The following is a 20,074-nucleotide window of genomic DNA, read 5'->3' on the forward strand; positions in this document are numbered from 1 at the left end:
CTAGAGCTGTTGGGGAGGGTTAACTAATTTGGCAGGAGGGGTGGGAAATGGAGTGAACAGACTCAGGATAGGATGGATGGTAAAAAAAGCAAAGATAGTGTACAGTTAGACTGTCAGGAAGGGCGGGTAGATGGTAGGACAAAATTGCAGCCACTTGGGTGAGTATCAGTGCTTTAGGGATGCAGAATCAGAAAGGGTAACAAATACACAACTCAATACACGGAGTGTGAGAAATAAGGTGGATGAACTTCTTGCACTATTACAGATTGTCAAGTATGATGTTGAGGCCGTCACTGAATCGTGGCTGAAGGATGGTTGTAGTTGGAAGCTGAATGTCCAAGGTTATACATTGTATCTGAGGGAAAGGAAGGTAGGCAAAGGGGGTGGCATGGCTCCGCTGGTAAAAAAATGGGCATCAAATTAGTAGAAAGATATGTCAGAGGATCAGAAGATGTTGATTCCTTGTGGGTTGATTTCAGAAACTGCAAGGGTAAAATAACCCTGGTAGCAATTATATACAAGCCTCCTAACAGTAGCTGGGATATGGATCACAGATTACAATGGAAAATAGAAAAGGCGTATCAAAAGGATAATATTATGATAGTCATGGGAGATTTCAACATGCAGGTCAATTGGGAGAATCAGGTTGGTAATAGATCACAAGAGAGTGAGTTTGATGAATGCCTATGAGATGGCTTTTTAGAGCAGTTTGTCATTGAGCCTACTACGGGATCAGCTATATTAGATTGGGCGTTGTGTAATGAACCAAAGGCGATTAGGGAGATTAAGGTAATAGGACTGTTATGAGGCAGTGATCACAATATGATTGAGTTCAACTTGAAATTTGATAGGGAGAAAGTAAAGTTTGATGTAGCAGTATTTCAGTAGAGTAAAGAAAATTACAGTGGTATGAGAGAGAAGTTGGCCAAAGTAAGTTGGAAGGAGATGCTGGCAGTGGTGATAAATGACAGCAGAGCAGCAATGGTGTGCATTTCTGGGAAAAATGAGGAAGGTGCAGGACATGTGTATTCCAAAAACAAAGAAATACTCAAATGGCAAAATAGCACAACCGTGGCTGATAAGGGAAGTCAAAGCTGATGTAAAAGCAAATGAGAGGGCATAGAACAAAGCAAAAATTTGTGGTGAGACAGAGAATTTGGAAAATTTTTAAAACCCTACAGAGAACAACTAAAAGAATATTTAGGATATAAAAGATGAAATATGAAAGCAAGCCAGCAAAACAATATCAAAGTGCTTTGTAAAAACTTTCAAGACTTTAAAAATAAAAGAGAATTGAGAGTGGATATAGGACCACTGGAAAATGAGGCTGGAGAAATAATAACAGGACAAGGAGATGGAAGATGAACTGAGTGAGTATTTTGCATCAGTCTTCACTGTGGAAGACATCAGCAGTGTACTAGCTCTCGAAGGGTGTGAGGGAAGAGAAGTGAGTGCAGTTACTATTACAAGGTGCTCAAAGTTGAGAGACCTTAGGGTACTTAAGTCACCTGGACCAGATGAATTGCACCCAAGGGTTCTGAAAGAGGTAGCAATAGAGATTTTGGAGGCATTAGTCATGATCTTTCAAAAATCATTGGACTCTGGCATGTTGCTGGAGGACTGGAAAATTGCAAATGTCACTCCACTCTTTAAGAAGGGAGGAAGGCAGCAGAAAGGAAATTATAGGGCAGTTAGCCTGGCCTCAGTGGTTGGGAAGATGTAGGAGTCAATTGTTAAGGATGAGGTTATGGAGTAGTTGGTGACACAGAACAAAGTCAGCATGGTTTCCTTCAGGAAAAATCTTGCCTGGCAACTTGTGGAAGACTTTGAGGAGATTCCAAGTGGGGCAGATGAAGGGGATGCAGAGGATGTTGTATATTTGGATTTTCAGAAGGCATTTGACAAGGTGCCACACTGGAGGCTGCTTACCAAGTTAACAACCCATGGTATTACAAGACAGTTACTAGCATGGTTAGAGCATTGGCTGATTGGTAGGAGGCAGCGAGTGGGAATAAAATGATTCTTTTCTGGTTGACTGCCAGTATCCAGTGGTGTTCTGCAGGGGTCGGTGTTGGAACTGTTTCTTTTTTTATCAATGATTTGGATGATGGACTAGATGGTTTTGTTGCAAGTTTGTAGATTATACAAAGTTTGGTGGAGAGGTAGGTAGTGTTGAGGTAACAGAAGGACTTAGAATGATTTGGAGAATGGGAAAGAAAATGGTAAATGAAATACAACATTGGAAAATGCATGTTCATGTACTTTGGTCCAAGAAATAAATATGCACACTATTTTCTAAATGGGGGGGAAGATCCAAAAATCTGAGATGCAAGGGGACTTGGGAGTCCTTGTGCAGAACACCATAAAGGTTAACTTGCAAGTAGACTCGGTGGTGAGGAAGGCAAATACTATGTTAGCATTCATTTCAAAAGGTCTAGAACACAAGAGCAAAGATGTGACGCTGAGACTTTATAAGGCAATGGTGAGGCCTCACATTGAGTATTGTGAACAGTGCTGGGCTTCTCATCTAAGAAAAGATATGCTGGTATTGGAGAGGATTCATAGGTTCACATGGATGATTCTGGGAATGAAAGGGTTATCATACAAGGAATGTTTGATAGGCCTGGACCAGGATTCACTGGAATTTAGAAGGATGATTTAGAAGCATTGAAACCTTTTGAATGTTCAAAGACCTAGACAGAGTAGATGCGGAAAGGACATTTCCCATGTTGTGGGAGTCTAGGACAAGATGCCACAGCATCAGGATAGAGGGGTGTTCATTCAAAGTAGAGATACAGAATTTTTTTTTTTACCTAGATGGTGGTGAATTTGTGGAATTTGTTGCCATGGGCAGCTGTGGAGTCCCGATGGCTGGGTGTATTTAAGACAGAACTTGATAGGTTCTTGATTGAACATAGCATCAATGGTTATGGGGAGAAGTCTAGGGAGTGGGGCTGAGAAGAAGAAAAAAAGGTCTGCCACGATTAAATGGCAGAACAGACTCGATGGGCCAAATAGCCTAGCCCTACTTCTATGTCTTATGGTTTTATTTCTAAAGCCAAATTTTGTTTTAATCACCATCTAGGTTACCAAAATTATTTCATACCTCTGCTGATGAATGCAACTCTAGCTAAGCAGAAGAGCTTCCATACATTAACTCAATCTGTAAGAGCAATGCTACTAGAATAAAACTCTAAACTACAGTCCTTTGGTTGCACCCTTGATACTGTCTTAATGAAGAGAAGCTGCTGAAAAAGTTTCTTTTCAATAAGCTCTCCATTTTCCCTTCCAGTTTCCTGTTTACTTTTTCCACACTACCTCCATTCTCTTCTACATCCATTTTCAAATTGGGAATCCTGAACCACTTCTCTGTGCCAACAATGTCTACATAGAGTGGGCTATTCAGTGCGAAAGAGTCCGTTGTTGCAGAACTGAACTGCTGTTTAAAAAACACACATATTGGCTACAGCATGAGCCATGATAAATTTTATCCTCCCTAATCCAGGGTGCCTATACATTTTTGTAACAGGCCTATTTTATGCCAACCTCTGCATCCTACTCTGCATCAAATTCTGAGCCACTGAGCCCCCAGAAAAACCTAGTCACTATTTAGGTTTGTACAATCTAAAGCCACTAACGTTCTTGTTCTTCTGGTGATTAAGTACGAGACTTGCACCTGGAGACCTGGAAGCTTGGTTTGGCAATATGAGCCAGAGTTCGACTACAATAACTAGAGAAATTAAATTCAAGTAACTATCTAAATAATTCTGATATGAGAAAATAGGATCAATTACACTAACCATGTAATGTAACCAATTACATTACCAATTTGTTGCAGAAATTCAGATATTTTGATGTCCTATACTGAATGAAATCTTTTATGCTTACCTGATCTGGTCAATATATGTCCCAGAGCCCATGGAATGAGGTTGAATCTGAAGGACTGCTAAGGCTTTCGATTCAGAGGAAGTTGGGGATGGTGAATAGAATCTTCTACATCCACCACACAAATAAGAATTTCTAACAATGGTTACTAATTATGTAATCCTCAGATGTCTCCAAAACTAGACCACGTTGAATGCTAATTCGATTACTACATCCCAATCTGTATGGTTAATGGATCAGGTTATTGTTTTACATACAAAGGGCACCACCAAGTCTAATACTGAGAAGGTATATCAAACAAACATTAGATTTGAATGCTATTTTTTTTTCAATTCAATTGTTATTGTTGGCTCAATTCACATTTCAATCAGTGGCTCACGCCAATTCACAACAATGCTATAATGCTATACAAGTGTTTAATCTATTTCTGAATATCCAGATATCACATGATTCATAAATTTATAGGTGCAAATAGATCAAGGTAAAAACTCTTAAAATAAGAAGAGTAGGAGCAGATTTCCCCTGTGTACTGCTATAAATATAGATTCCTATTTGTGATGAGCAGCATGTACAGAAAGCTATCCTGCAGTCAATAAAATGGCCATCAGCAGTCTGCAGACGCTGTAAACAAGGTGACCAGAGAAGGTTAAGGATGACTATGCAAAACATAGTTTGTTCAGAACAGCGAGAACACAGAACAAGGAAAACAAATATGATTGTGTAGTGCCATCTGTTTCTGTATTCCTTCACATCACTCCAAAAATATGACTAGCCACTCACCACATGACAGTCAAGCTCTCATACTATAAACGATTTCAGCATCTTAAAGTGGCTGACATGCCCTAAAATGACAGGTGAGGCATCCTTAGTGGTACACAACCATTTTAGGCTATTCTATGTCAAATATAGGACCTTCAATTTTGGTTAAGGTTGATGACACCTCTTTTTGCCTGAAACATCATAGATGTTGGAATTCATTATATTTTGGTGCACTAGCTGTGTGTGTTGCTTATAGTACTAATACATACTCCAAGTCAATGAAAAATCTCCTGGAATTAGGTAAAAAAAATTTGGAAGTTATTTCATGCCATTTTGCAACCTGATTAATGCCCTAAACTGAAGCTCTGCAGCTTCTGCTGGGTCAGATATGTAATTGCAATGGGAAATGTGTCAGTGTTTAAAGAACTCTCTTTCTGGCAGCACAAAATGCTCCCACTGAGTTGAGGGGAAATTAAATGTTGTGAGAGGAGAGAGGAATGATGTTCTCCAATGTGTTCAAAATCTGCACATGCTACCCATGTGATAAGCTTTCCTGTCAGCACTCAGCCATTTTCATCTTCACCTAGAAAATTATGATGCATGAATTCCAGTGTTTTGTCCACTTTGATTCAGAATTGGATAGCTTATATGAGACAGAGAGTAGTTGGTTGATAGGACTTCTGGTTGATGGTCTGTGGCTAGTGGTGTTCTCCAATGATCCATACTGGGACCTTTGATGTTTGTGACATATACAAATGATCCAGATGAAAATGATTTTGGGTGGGACAGTAAATTTGAAAATGATATGAATATTGGTGGCAATGCAAATAATGTAGAAGATTGGAAAAGAATACAATGGGATGTAGAATACGGGCAGAGAAATGGCAAATGGAGAAATGTTTCACTTTGGGGGATCAGATGTAAAGGGACAGTACACTGTTAATAACAGTGTTAATAACATAGCAGTGTTGATATGCAGGGGTCCTGGAGTCCAAGTCTTTGCTCCCTGAATGAAGCTATACAGGCTGGTAGGGTGGTAAAAAGGCATGTGCATTTATTAATTGAGGAACTGAGTTCAGGAGTCAGGAATTTATGTTGCACCTTTATAAAATTCTTGTCAGGCCGCATCTGGAGTATTGCATTCAATTCTGGTCACCCATTATAGGAAGGATATTGAGGCACTGGAGAGGTGTAGAAGAGGTTTATCAGGATGCTGGCCAGATTAGAGAGCATGTGCTACAAGGAGAGAGAGGTTGGACATTTATCTGGAGCAGCCAAGGCCGAGGGAAGGTCTGATAGAGGTTGATAAGATTATGGAAGACAGAGGTGGTTGGTTTGTTTTCCCCGTGCTTGAAGATCAAGGGATATGTGTAGGGCAAGAATTTTACACAGAGAGTGGTGATACCTGGAATGTGCTGTCCAGTGTGGAGGTAGAAGCAAATATGATAGAGGCTTTTAGATGCGCACATGAATGTGCGGGAAATGGGAGGATATGGATATCGTGTAGGCAAAAGGAAGTTTAGTTGCACACTTGATTACTAATTTAATTAGTTTAGCATAACATCACAGGCCTAAGGACCTTTTCCTGTGTTGTTATGTTTTATGTTAACACTCAAATCTTCAGTAGCACATGGCTTTGTATGCTGACCACTGCATCCAGCTCACATTTTTTTTTTAAAATGTAGAGTTAATTGAAGGATATTTTAACGATATGGTTAATGGAATGTTGGCCATTGGTGAGTGATACATCAAATGAACAACACATCTCTTCCCTAAATACTCCACAATGTGTCCTGGGGTCACAGAATTCCTTTGGGAACTCACATTTATACAGGCAAGAGAGGAATTGTACAAACACAAATCTAGGGAGTTATTAGCTACAGCGCTGATCTAAACACATGATAGCTATGCTAAGGTGGATCACCAGCCCAGATCAATTTTCTGATGGTCCGTAATCAACCCAGAAATCATCACTGTCCTCAATTTAATGTACGCAGAGTTGCTTTTGTTAAGCTGTTTGCACATAAATTGTACGAACTTTAGTGCAATTTCTAGGCATAGATCTTCAAAACTAGCAAGCCAAGATTAATTTGATTTCCTAGACATAAAACTTTATGATCCAAGAGTAGACATGATTATACAGTGGATGTGGCAAGGCAATAAATATATCCCAGTCTCATCTGATGAATACCCTCTGACCATTAATTTCTTTTCAATCTAGTACTGTGGATTCCAGCTAATTTGGCCATCAGTTAACTGGGGCAGCTGCTAATTTGGGACAAATCTTAAAGAACAAAAATTAATAGAAAAAATAGCCAGGATTCCTTCATTTTATTTGAGAGACTGTGCCACTTAATTAGGACAGGGCACCATTGCCAAACAGTTTCTAGCTAGCATCAGTCACGTGCACTTGCATGGCTGTTAGACATTACACCATGCTGACAGCAAACATTCTTTTTAAAAAAGCATCAGTTGCATGTGTTTGCGTTCAAAAAGCAGTGATTTTTGTCACTGATAGTTAGTGAGAAATAAGCAGCAAGACAATTCAGAACTGTTTTGCTCACAGTGGTTACAAGCATTCAGCCTTGGAGATGCCAGACAAGGCCATGAGTGAAAATGAAACAATATTACTCTTTCAACAAGTTAGGAACTACAAAGAATTTGAAGGCATTGACAATTATCTTGAATGTTACAATGAAAATGAAGATTTGGAAGATACAATTGTCAACAGCACTGTATGAAGGCAGTCCATTATCTGCTCTACGTGTCTGGGCTGACTTTGTCGTTTGTTGGTTGTCCGTTGTATCCAACAATGACAGGAGACCTGTGTGGAAGGGTATTTAAAGTGCAAAAGCCATTGTACTGGGACAGTTCCACTCGCTCAACCTTGGAAGCCTGGTTCCAGTGGCACAAACCCAGGTCTTCCCTGATTGCAGTGGATGAACATCCTTCTTCAGTAATTTCCACAAAACGCTAGAGAAACTCAGCAAGCCAGACAGTGTCTACGGAAAGGAATAAACAGTCAATGTTTCGGACCGAGACTCTTCCTCAGGACTTGTGTGTGTTGCTTTAGATTTCCAGCACCTGCAGATTTTTTCATGTTTATGACGTGTTCTGCGTCTTGTCATGCCCTTCACTCTCAATGAAGAGTTGCAGAACCACCTTCCTGACTGCTGGATCTTCCTGTTGATCTCGGCTGCTGAGTCCATCAGAGCTGACTTCAAATGCTAGGACAAGCATGTCTCTAGCTCGCTGGAAGATGAGGCCCACGGGCTGCCGTCGTCTGGTTTAGCCTGCCTGTCAAAGCAGTGTGACTGCTGTCACATGCAAACAGTTACTTGGAGCTAAGTGTTCGCTGGGACGAGTGAGCTGCTCCAGAATGGGCACGACAAGCCCCTTCAACAAAGGAGCTACTCCTCCCTGGACATCCCATACATCCCAAATTATTCTTTACAGCAAATCTAAAGAACAGGCCAGCATGCACTGGAGGAATTCCTCTGTCAATAATTATTAGGAACCAATACACAGTTTTGTAGTGCTGTCGTAGTATTGGTAATATTCTAATTTGTTCTGTATTTCATTTAAATACATAATTTGTTACTCAGTTGTTTGTTTTTTATCCCTTTCTAGCTATCTCCATGAAACTTCAGCTAATTGGACAAAAATGCATTGGTCCTGATGTGTCCTGATTAACCAGAATGCACTGTATTATGAAACAGGCTGACAGCCTGATTTATCAAATCTAGAATAAAAGAAATAATCCACTGAAATTACTAGGGTGGTAAAGCCTACACTCAATTGACAGGTGAGTTCAAGGTTAACACAGCAGACAAAAATTGATTGAAACACACCCAATGACTCAGTTCGCTAAGTGCTACACCTGTCTACATCATTCCAACTGGCCTTGTCAAAAATTGTTCTCAGAATGCTACAAACGGCTCTGGTGTACTTTAGCTGGATAAAAAAGGGAAGGCCTAGGATTACCAATTCATTTTGGTGGACTATGGTGGAAAATTCACACCTACGACTATTCACTGAAAGTGAGTCCTGGCTTTGATCTGTTTTTATCCTCAGATGGAGAGAAACTAACAGTGACTAAAGTTTTGCATATTGATAAAATGGCAACAGTATCTTCTACCTGCAGAACTGAACACTAGGCATCTCCTGTGCTAGAGAAGGAGAAGATAGTTGGAAATAAAAATAGATGTTTTGCTTTTCTGAAAGTTGTAAAAAAATAGCAAGACAAAAATGCAGTTTGTAATTATCTTAAAAAACATGGTATTTTGCATTATAGTTTTCATGTTAAAACTATGGAAAGCAAGCTTGGAGTTCTACTAACATGACAACATTGGATTCTTATGCTTCAATCTTAGATGTCAAATAAGTGCAAACAGAAATCTCTAGAAGGGGATACTGAGGGATTTTGGGGACAGTATTAACAACAAGTTTCATGGTCCACTATTACTTTAATGTCAACATTTCCTGTTGAAAATGCACCTTTCCATTTTATCAAATTGTCTGCAAGACAATTTGATCTGATTACATGCATGGCTGGAGTGCAGCTGGTGACAGGACCATTAGTAGGATTGATTTCCTATTACAGACGCTCCCCTTATGCGAATGCATTGGTTGAGTTCAATAGTGTGATCCATCAGTAACTTGATTAAATGGATAGAGTATGTCTGCTGTCATCCTGAAAATATTGAGCTGTCAAATAATGAAATACCATGAGAATTTTTGCCAGGTAGATGCATGCACCTCACAGTCTTTCTTACAATTCTTTAATTTGAATTCATTTAAAGGGGAACTGTTTTTATTGGAGAAGTGTTTATCCAACAATTATTTCATTGGGGAGTGAATTCTGCCATCATTTCATTTGCAATTATGTAAAAATAAGACAACCTCATGTATTTTCATTGAATCGTGTTTGTAAAGTAACAAATGGCTTCCTAGACATACATTTTAAAATGACAGCATTCTTCTATAGCATACCTGAAGAGGATTCAATTGTGGGATTCCATCACTACTGCAACACTTTGCTCGAGTAGTGATTTTTCTAGCAAATTCCTAATCAGTGTTGGTAGGTCGTCCAACATGAGAGGTCATATTTAATGAGCCTGATTCTACATTCACCCGTTGTCCATTCTTACAATTGTAGGATACATTGGCTAGTAGCAGTAGTGCAAACTCTGGATAAAGAAGGTTTGATATCTCCTGCCTGTCTGATTTTATCAGAATCAGCAAAAACCAGGGATTAAATCCAGCACTTGACTCTTTGTGGATCTGAGTCAGCAGCAGAGTATACTTCTCCTACGGGTTGGCACAGCAATGTAGTGGTTAGTAAAATGCTTTACGGTATCAACAACACCGGTTCAATTCCCACCGCTGTCTGTAACCCATGACCACGCGGGTTTCCTCCCACAGTCCCACAGGTTGGTAGGTTAATTGGTCATTATAAATTACCCATCATTAGGCTAGGGTTAAAATGGTGTTGCTGAGCGGTGTGGTTCAAAGGGATCGAGGGGCCTGCTCTGCACAGTATCCCATACAGAAATAAATGATTTACTCCGATGCTTTGACTAAAATATCCCAGTGATTGAATCCAGTTTGCCACGACTGTTTGAACATCAACATCTGGGTCATTGATGACTACCATATTCACAATGAACAATTTTGTTGTCGTTATTTACAGGGTGACTGGTGTGTGGAATCACAGACAGCAACTGTTATACTGGTAGCGCAACACCTTAATTTTTCCTAAAGAGGGAAAATTCACTCCAACAAAGTTGAGGCATTGATAAAAGGGTACTTGTCAAGTAGGGTTCACTGCATTTCACTCTGTTCTTGGACTTATTCGAAATATCACCTAGATGTTGCTCCTTGGTAACATTATCAAAAAGAACATTTTCTATATGTACCTTGACTATATCTTGTTATATGATGCCTTTTTTCCAAAAGCACAAGACTGACAGATTGCTTGTCTGATTACAAATAGTAGATTTCTTTCAACTCCAGCATGGTAATTTAAATTTAACTGCTTTTGATGGGGCATTTTTTAAAAACAAGTATGTCTTTAAGATATATGTACATATCCACGTGTCCATGGTGTAGTTAATAACTGTTGCAGTGTGGTGGGGATGGAGGGAGCCTGTATAATTGCTCCAACTAAATATCAAGACATTGCTTTCAGCTTCAATCAGAATTTCCATATCCTGGCCACTCACAATCCCTAGTAACTGTCTAAATAGAAAGTTGTGGTATATTTGAACCTGGGATGAAGTTTGGACCACATCTCTCTCCCACCACCTGACTGCCTATATTCACCTTTGTGACATCGTCCGCCTCTGCCTTGCTGAAACTGAAATTATGATCACTCATTCATTTTTAAAGAGCTAATGTTTGGTCTGTCTTCCCTCTAACTTCAGGAAATACCACTTACTGTATCTCATAAATAACCTACAAGTTTATTGGTAACCGTTTACAACAATACTAAACAATTGGAAAAGTTACGAGACTATATTGAGTTAGAATTAGGGTGCCACAGTGGCGGTTAGTACAACGCTATTACAGCTCAGGGCATCGAAGTTGGAGTTTAATTCCGGCATCCTCTGTAATAAAGTTTGTACCTTCATCCCATGTGCACCTGGGTTTCCTCCCACAATTCAAAGACGTACCAGTTAAGTAGGTTAATTGTTCATTGTAACTTGTCCCATGATTAGGCTAAGGTTAAATAGGTAGCTTGCTGGGGTCATAGCTCAGTTGGCTGGCAGGGCCTGTTCCGGGCTGTATCCTTAAATAAAGTAAGTTCTCCTATACTCAGTCCTTCTTGTGTTCTCTAATTGTTATCATGAAAGTTTTCTCTTTTCTGGAACTCCTGTTCTGAAATTGAAAGTGGGGAGATAATTTTGTCACTAGTAATTCAAATAAGTGCTTTGTGGGTGTGATTTTGCATTGTCATTGTCCCTAGTGAAAACTTTCTGACTGTTTAATTGTGGGTTTTGTTTTCAGTATAGTATCAGGATATCATGTGTTGAGTGCCATGGATTACAAACCTCAAAGCAAAACCATTCAGTTTCTAGGGAATTTAATATTGTTCTTCAGCCATTACCAGCCATGCCTTTTGATTATTGCTGTGCACAATGAGTTTTATTTTCAGTCCAAGGAGATAAACTTCATTTGACAATGTTGAAGAATCAATGGCTGGAAAATATTCCAAATACATTTTCAGATTAATAACATCCTAAAGGAAAGTTTAGTATTTGTGCACGAAAAAGAAACTGTAAGCTATAGTGCTGAGTGTAGACTTTGAATGGTGGAAAATGAATTTTCTTGTGAACTTTTAATTGTTTTCACTTCTACAGTTAGAGTGATGAGAAGCACCATCTGCATGAGGACTGATGGATTTTTCTCCCAGTGTACTCTCAGTCTAGTTTCACATCCTTTAATGACAAATGGGACAGCAATCTTATCTCTTTTAATGCCCTTGCTGAATCTTGGCTAGTTTTACTTTACATATTGGCATATGTTCCACTGTATATTATGGCTAACAAGAAGAAATCTGCAGATACTGGAAATCCCAGCAACACACACAAAATGCTGGAGGGACTCAGCAGGCCATGGTGCATTTATGGAAAAAAGTATGGTCAACGTTTTAGGCTGAAACCCTTTGGCATGACTGGAGAAAAGAAAAGCTGAGGAGAGAACTTCTATGTGATAGGTGAAACCTGGATGGGAAAGGATGAAATAAAGAGTTGGGAAGTTGATTGGTGAAAGAGATGGAAGGCTGTGGAAGAAAGAAAAATGGAGAAAGAGCACCAGAGGGAGGTGATGGGCGGGAAGCAGATGAGGTGAGAGAGGGAAAAGGGGATGGGAAATGGAGAAGTGGCAGTGGGGGGGGGGGGGGTTGGGGGGCGTTAGCGGAAGTTTGAGAAATCAATGTTCATGCCTTCAGGTTGGAGGCTATTCAAACGGAATTTAAGGTGTTGTTCCTCCAACCTAAGCATGGCCTCATCACGACAGTGGAGGAGGCCAGGGATGGACATATTGGAATGAGAATGGGAAGTGGAATTAAAATGGGTGGCCACTGGGACATTCCACTTGCTCTGGCAGATGGAGTGTAGATGCTCTGCGAAGCGGTCTCCTAATCTATGTCAGGTCTCACCAATGTACAGGAGGCCACGCTGGGTGCACTGAACATAATAAATGACCCACACAGACTCACAGGTGAAATGCTGTCTCACCTGGAGGGACTGTTCAGGGCCCTGGATGGTAGTGAGGGAAGAGGGGTAGGGGCAGGTGTAGCACTTATTCTGCTTGCGGGGACAAGTGTCAGGAAGGAGATCAGTGGGAAATGAGAATGGACAAGGGAGTCGCATAGGGAGCAAATCCTGTAGAAAGCAGAAAGTTTTATGTAACACCTGGCTCCTTTGTTTTAGACCATAGGACCATAAGAAATCGGAACACAATTCGGTCCATTGCGTCTCCTCCACCATTCCATCAGAGCTGATTCCATCAGCATGAGCATTGATTTCTCTACTCCAACCTGATGGCATGAACATTGATTTCTCTAACTTCCATTAATGCCCCCCCTCCCCTTCTTACCCCATCCCTTATTTATTTATTTCCCCCCCTTTCTTTTAATTCTTTTCTCTTTTTTTTTTCTCTTTCTCTCTCTCTCTGTCCCTCTCACAATCACTCCTTGCCTGCTCTCCATCTCCCACTGGTGCTTCCCTTCCCCTTTCTTTCTCCCTAGGCCTCCAGTCCTATGATCCTTCCCCTCCTCCAGCTGTATATCCCTTTTGCCAATCAACTTTTCAGCTCTTAGCTTCATCCCTCCCCCTCCTGTTTTCTCCTGTCATTTCAGACCTCCCCCTCCCCCTCCCACTTTTAAATCTCTTACTATCTTTTCTTTCAGTTAGTCCTGACGAAGGGTCCCAGCCCGAAACGTTGACTGTACTTCTCCCTATAGATTCTGCCTGGCCTGCTGCGTTCCACCAGTAATTTGTGTGTGAGGGCTGATTTATCATCCATTTCAACCCATTCTCCTGCCTTCTCCCTGCAATTTTTGACACCCTTACTAATCAATAAACCTATCAACTTCTGCTTTAAGTATACTCAATGACCTGGCCTCCACAAATATCTGTGGTAAAGAATTCCATAGATTCACCACCTTCTGACTAAAAAAATTCCTCCTCTTCTCTGTTATAAAGGGATATTTTTCTATTCTAAGGCTGTTCTCTTTGGTCTTATACGTTCCCTCTATTAGAAACATCATCTCCATTTCCACAACAACACACACAAAATGCTGGTAGAACACAGCAGGCTAGGCAGCATCTATAGAGAGAAGCGCTGTTGACGTTTCGGGCCGAGACCCTTCGACAAGGACCCGAAACGTCGAGAGCGCTTCTCCCTATAGATGCTGCCTAGCCTGCTGTGTTCTACCAGCATTTTGTGTATGTTGTTGTTTGAATTTCCAGCATCTGCAGATTTCCTCGTGTTTGCTCTCCATTTCCACCCTGTCTAGGGCTTTCTATATTCAGTAGGTTTCAATGAGATCCCATCAATGCCTTTCTTCTAAACTCCAGTGAGTACAGGCTCAGAGCCATCAAGTGCCCCTAATACATTAACCTTTTCATTCCCAGGCTCATTCGCATTCTTGTAGACCCTCTCTAATGCCAGCATTTCAGTTGAGGCTGGGCAATGAATGCCTGCATTGTCAACAGTGTGCACTTCCATGAGTGAGTAATTTTCAAACAAGTTAAGGAAACACTGGGGTGGGGACAGAGTGGGGATTCAAACAGCAGATGTTTTGGAGATCAAGATGGTGATAAAGATCTGAGCATTTCAGGAAAGCAAGAATATCTTGTTTGGAAATGTACAATAGAAATTTGAATGTAATATAGGACAAGTATTTTAAAGAGGTGGCAAGAATGAAAAAGAGAGTAGAGAAAGGGAAATCTGAAGCCAGTGGATGAGGCATTGGTGGATATGGCAAGAAATGGAAATAGATCAAGGCAAAATTTTGGAAGAAATGTATGTAGTAGGCCCCCGTTAGTATCGATAGACCATGGATTTGTGCCTTGGAAAGTTTCCAGGGCGTAAGCCTGGGCAAGATTTTTTTAATGGGACACCGGCAGTTGCCCAAGCTGCAAGTCTCCCCTCTCCACGGCACCGATGTTGTCCAAGGGAAGGGCATTAGGGGAAGAAATATGCTGCAGTTGATAGTAATGTGAAGTTTCAAAAGTTCAGTAAGTTCAAAGTAAATTTATTATCAAAGTGTATATATGTCACCATTATACAACAGTGAGATTCATTTTCTTGCAGGCATACTCAATAAATCCAACAATCATAATGGAATCAATGAAAGACCGCACCAACAGGGTGGACAACCAGTATGCAGAAGACAACAAACTGTGCAAATACAATAGAAAAAATTAATAATATATAAATAAGCAGTAACTATCGAGTGCATGAGATGAAGAGTCATTGAAAGTGAGTCCATAGGGTGTGGGAACAGTACAGTAATGGGGCAAGTGAAGTTGAGTGAAGATGTTCCCTCTGCTCAGGAGCCTGATACTTGAGGAGTAATAACTGTTCCTGAACCTGGTGCTGTGATTGCTGAGGCTCTTGTAACTTCTTCCTGATATCAGCAGAAAGAAGAGAGCATGACCTGGGTGGTGGGGGTCCCCGATGATGGATGCTGCTTTCCAGTAACAATGTTCCATGTAGATGCTCTCAACAGTGGGGAGGGCTTTACCCGTGATGGACTGGGCTGTATCCAATACTTTTTGTAGGATTTTTCATTCAGGAGCATAGGTGCTTCCATACCAGACTGATGCAGCCAATTAAGATACTCTCTATCGCAAATCTACAGAAGTTTGTCTACGTTTTAGATGTCATGTCAAATCTTCACAAACTCCTTAGGAAGTCTAGGTGTTGTTGTGCTTTCTTTGTAATTGCACTTACATGCTGGGCCCAGGAGAGGTCCTCTGAAATTATAGCACCAAGGAAGTTAAAGTTGCTGACCTTCTCCATCTCTGATCCCCTGATGAGGACTGGCTCATGGACCTCCAGTTCCCTCCTCCTGAACACAATAATCAGCTGGAGGAAACTGGAAGTCCAGGAGCATTTAAAGAGCTAAAATCCTAAAAGGCATCGATTAAAGCAAAAGCTTACCTGTATTCAGAATTGCTCATAATCAACAAATAATCTAAAAAGTTTGAGTACCACAGCTATTGTTGGTGGAATGATGGATAATTGTCACAAAGCAAGGACATAGACACAATCAGGAGACGTGCCTAGTTGAAAGGTTTTGAAGTGATTACTGGCCAGGATATAAGGCAAGCTGCCTTTGTCTTGTTATGGATAATTCACAATCACCTGAGCGTCCTCATCCAAAATTTAGCGCATCTGACAATGCAGTCCTATCTCAGAGATACAGTATATTGCCAACCTTTATTATCTGTGACCTTCTCATACAGATAAAAGGATGTTGCCAAGTGAAACCAGGCAAACATCTGTTACAAAACTGCGAGGGTAACTTTTGTTTAACTCTGTGAAAAGTAACATCGGGTGAGATGTGAACTAGCAATTAATACGGCTGCATAAGTTTCCCACCAGACCTATTAGACATTTTGTAGACTAAACAATGGTTAAAACTCAAAATAGGACTATTACAATTTGAGGAGCCTAATTTTTAGTAGATGCTAGTCAGTGCCTCTGGTTTTCTGTATACTGTGCAATTTAAACTACATGCCATATCTGATTACTTACGCCAGAAACAGGAAAAGAACTATTTCATCAGTTACTGTTACTAATTATGATGGTAGAATAGTAAATAAATCTAATGATATTATGTTCAGTTTCTAATTTTCCCGAACTCTAGTAGAAGTTACAAGTGGTTAGACCATTTATTTGAAAACTTCCCAAAATCTATGTGGGAGCAGGGGCAGGATATTGGTGGAAGCACCGGATGTCAGTAAGTTGAACAGAAGGATTTGTATAGATATTCAGAAGGAATTGTTGCATCAAGTCATTTTAAAGGGGAGATCTCTTTGGGAAAATACATTTGATGCATTGGTGCTGGGGAAGAAATGTGTGAATGAAGTATTTTCCATTTTATCCTGTGATATCATTCATCAGGCAGCATGCTTTTGTTAGTTTATTATTTGTTTGCAAATTAAAAGTAAAACAATTAGATTGTTCAAATGTTTCTTACTTCAATGGGCTTTTGTTTTTGAAATGTTGTATCTCACTGTAACAATTCCTTTTAAGCCACCAAGCAATCAGAAATTTAATTAATTATATCATTTTTATGACCATACCTGTTTTTTTTTTGATAACAGTGTCACTGAAGAATCAGCTGGAAGAAATTGTTATGTGCCACACAGTAAAGAAGCTGGATTAACTTGAATGCTGGTTTAGTCTTTACCCTGGCTGGAAATGTCATAAACACAAAAAAGTATTTTATTTCATCTGGGAAGCCTCCAATCTGATATGATCATTGATTTCTTGAACTTCTGGCAATTGCATCCTCCCCACCCCCATTCACTGTTCCTATTTTCCTCTCTCATCTTATTTACTTACTTGCCCATCACCTCCCTCTAGTGCTCCTCCTCCCCTTTTTCCATGGTTTCCTATCCTCTCCTCTCCTCTTCCTTTCTCCAGACTTTTATCTCTTTCAGGAATTAACTTCCCAGCTTGTTACTTCACCTCCTCCCCCTCTCCTGGTTTCACCTGTCACTCACCACCTTGTACTTCTTCCTCCCCTCCCCTCAGCTTCACCTTCTGACTCTGACTTCTCTTTCTTTCCAGTCCTGAAGAAGGGTCTCGGCCCGAAATGTCAACTGTCTACTCTTTTCCATAGATGCTACCCGGCCTGCTGTGTTCCTCCAGCACTTTGTGTGTGTTGCTCTGAAAGTGTCATTTGAGATTTGTCTGTTAATTTATGCTCCTGAAGTATTTAGTTGATGCCTGTTGGATTAGAGTGTAAAATCATTATGTTACTTGTAGTTAAATCTTTCCTATGTTTGCCTGCAATTTATATATAATTTATATACAGTACATGCAATTGTCCAGTGAATTTTCCAGTCATGCAGTATAGCTGCTTCAGTATTTTTCAAGAATTTTCTTTTTTCTATGTAGCGAGTTCACTCCACTTAAATCTGGCTATTTTATGGGTTAATTGTTATCATTGGAATGTTGTTTTCTTTGTTGTCTGGTCTAGTTTTTGTATAAGATGACCATGACTTCTTTCTACATTCTCTTTTTCTTTGTTTGCTCTTAGCTTTTGCAGCACACAATAAACAGCCATAAGCAGCAACTTTAATACTTCAGTCTTGACTTCTGAAGAACCTCTGCATCAATACCACCAGATGCAACATGCCCATGGCCACATCTGCCATTTATTCAGAATGTTTAAGGTAGAAACAAAGCTACAAAAATAAAAACAAATCAGCAAAAAAATGCTTAAATGGAACAGATTGTTCTAACCATTATTCTTTCCTGTTCCATGGAGTTTTCATACTAGGCTGTAATAGACCACTCTGTATCTCAAAAATATTTTGGGATGTTATGAAGTCATGAAAGATATATATATATAAATATTGATTCTTTATGTTAGATGTTTTATTGAAATTATTTTTACATATTTTAATTAATTTTACTTTTACTGCTAAACAGTTTAATTGAAAGAACATAAAATTCAAAGAAATCTGAAATAAAAACAGAAACAGAAAATGCTCAGCTGGTTGGGGCTGCAACTGTTTAAAGCGAAACAGAGCTAATGTTTCAGGTCAGCGACCCTTCACTAGAACCAGGAGAGAGTTTTTAAATGCAGAGAAAGTGTGGGACGATCAGTACAACAAAAGGTCTATCTCTGACAGCATGCAACCAAATGGTCAGTGCAGCAGTTAGAAGCAGATTATGCTTCTTTCTGAGCTACACTTAGGGAATAGCCTGACGGTAGGACAGATATGTTTAAACAAATAGAGAGAGAAAATCTGAGCCAAAATCACTGAAGAAAGATGAGCAGAAATGCCATTGCAGATACAAATAGAAAGAATTCTCTAAACTAGAGAATTTGAAATTGAGTCCAAATATTCACAACCTTTAACTAACCTAAAATTAAGGCAATATTCATCATTTTGGCATTGAGCTTCATTTTAACAGTGCAGAATGCTACAGGCAGATAAAAGTGTTAGTTGGGTGGATAATTGAAGTGGTAGGCAACTGAAAGGTCATAGTCATCCCTGTGGAGCAAATGCCAGTGCTTCATAGAGCAATCACTCAATACGTTTTGGCAATCGCCTGCACAGAAAGTCTGCATTCAGCTTATACTCTAATAAGAAGGCTTCAAATAATGATTAGAAATAGTTCAAAGTAATTTATTATCAAAGTTATTACCATATACTACCTTGAGATTCATTTTCATGCAAGCATTTACAGGAAAAAAGAAACACAATAAGTGTGCAAAAGAAGGCAAACTGTTAATACAAATAAAAATGAGAACATGAGTTGTAAAAGAGTCCTTGAAAATGAGTCTGTAGGTTGTAGCATTAGTTCAGATGAGTGGAGGATGAAATTACCCGTGCCATTTCCGGAGCCTGATAATCACTGTTTCTGAACCAGACAATGTGAAACCTAAGGCTTCTATGCAATGGTAGTAGTGAGAAGAGGGCAAGGCCTGGATGGTGAGGGTCTTTGATGATGTATGCTACTTTCTGCTGGCAGTGCTCTATGCAAATGTACTCAAAGGCAAGGAGGATTTCCCCTGTGATAAACTAGGCTGTATCTACCACTTTCTGTAACCTTTCCTGTTCCATGGAGTTTTCATACTAGGTTGTAATGCAACTAGTTAGGATGCTCTCCACTGTGCCATTTGTAAAAGATTGTCAAAGCCTTTGGTGACATGCCAAATCTATGCAAACCCCAAGAAAGTAGAGGCACTGTTGCGCATTCTTTGTGATGACAGGTCCCAGGACAGATCCTCTGATATGTTGGTGCCAAAGAATTTAAATCCACTGATATTCTCCACCTCTGATCCCCTAATAAGGTTGTCTCATAGACCTCTGGCTCTCAAGATGTGTTCTGGCAATGTCAGAAACCAAGTGTGGAGGAAAGACAGGCTCCAAGGTAGAGATGGCAACCAGAGTTTATTCATAAGAATTTCAGCAGAACATCAGTGGCTCAGCCGAGTGACACCATGAAACATAACATTCTCAAAACTAGGTCCCCGTGATTAGCGCTGATCCAGCATCTACATAAATAATACAAGTAATACAGAAGCTTCGAGCTTATCAAAATAAACTTAACAAGTTTAGGCAGAAAGCACCAGGAGACCACATTATATAGAGTGAGTCATTCAAGAAAAAACACAAGGAACTCTAAATAATTAACAATTCTCATTAAACAACAATTAACCAGTTCAGGT

The 20,074-nt window shown here is 39.9% G+C and overlaps 1 protein-coding gene across 3 annotated transcripts in view; it reads left to right on the plus strand.

Annotated features, from left to right (window-relative positions):
• Positions 1-20,074, plus strand: part of mid2 (midline 2) — a 271,492-nt gene that overhangs the window by 89,763 nt on the left and 161,655 nt on the right. Inside the window, exon 1 of one of the 3 annotated variants that reach the window (XM_073058218.1) lies at positions 17,534-18,065. The exons of the other annotated variants lie outside the window; for them this stretch is intronic. The gene's annotated coding sequence lies outside the window, so the exon portion shown is untranslated. Of the gene's footprint in view, positions 1-17,533; positions 18,066-20,074 lie in introns of those variants that run through there. 3 annotated transcript variants of the gene reach the window in all.

This window comes from Hemitrygon akajei, chromosome 10, assembly GCF_048418815.1.
Source record: "Hemitrygon akajei chromosome 10, sHemAka1.3, whole genome shotgun sequence".
Taxonomy (NCBI): domain Eukaryota; kingdom Metazoa; phylum Chordata; class Chondrichthyes; order Myliobatiformes; family Dasyatidae; genus Hemitrygon; species Hemitrygon akajei.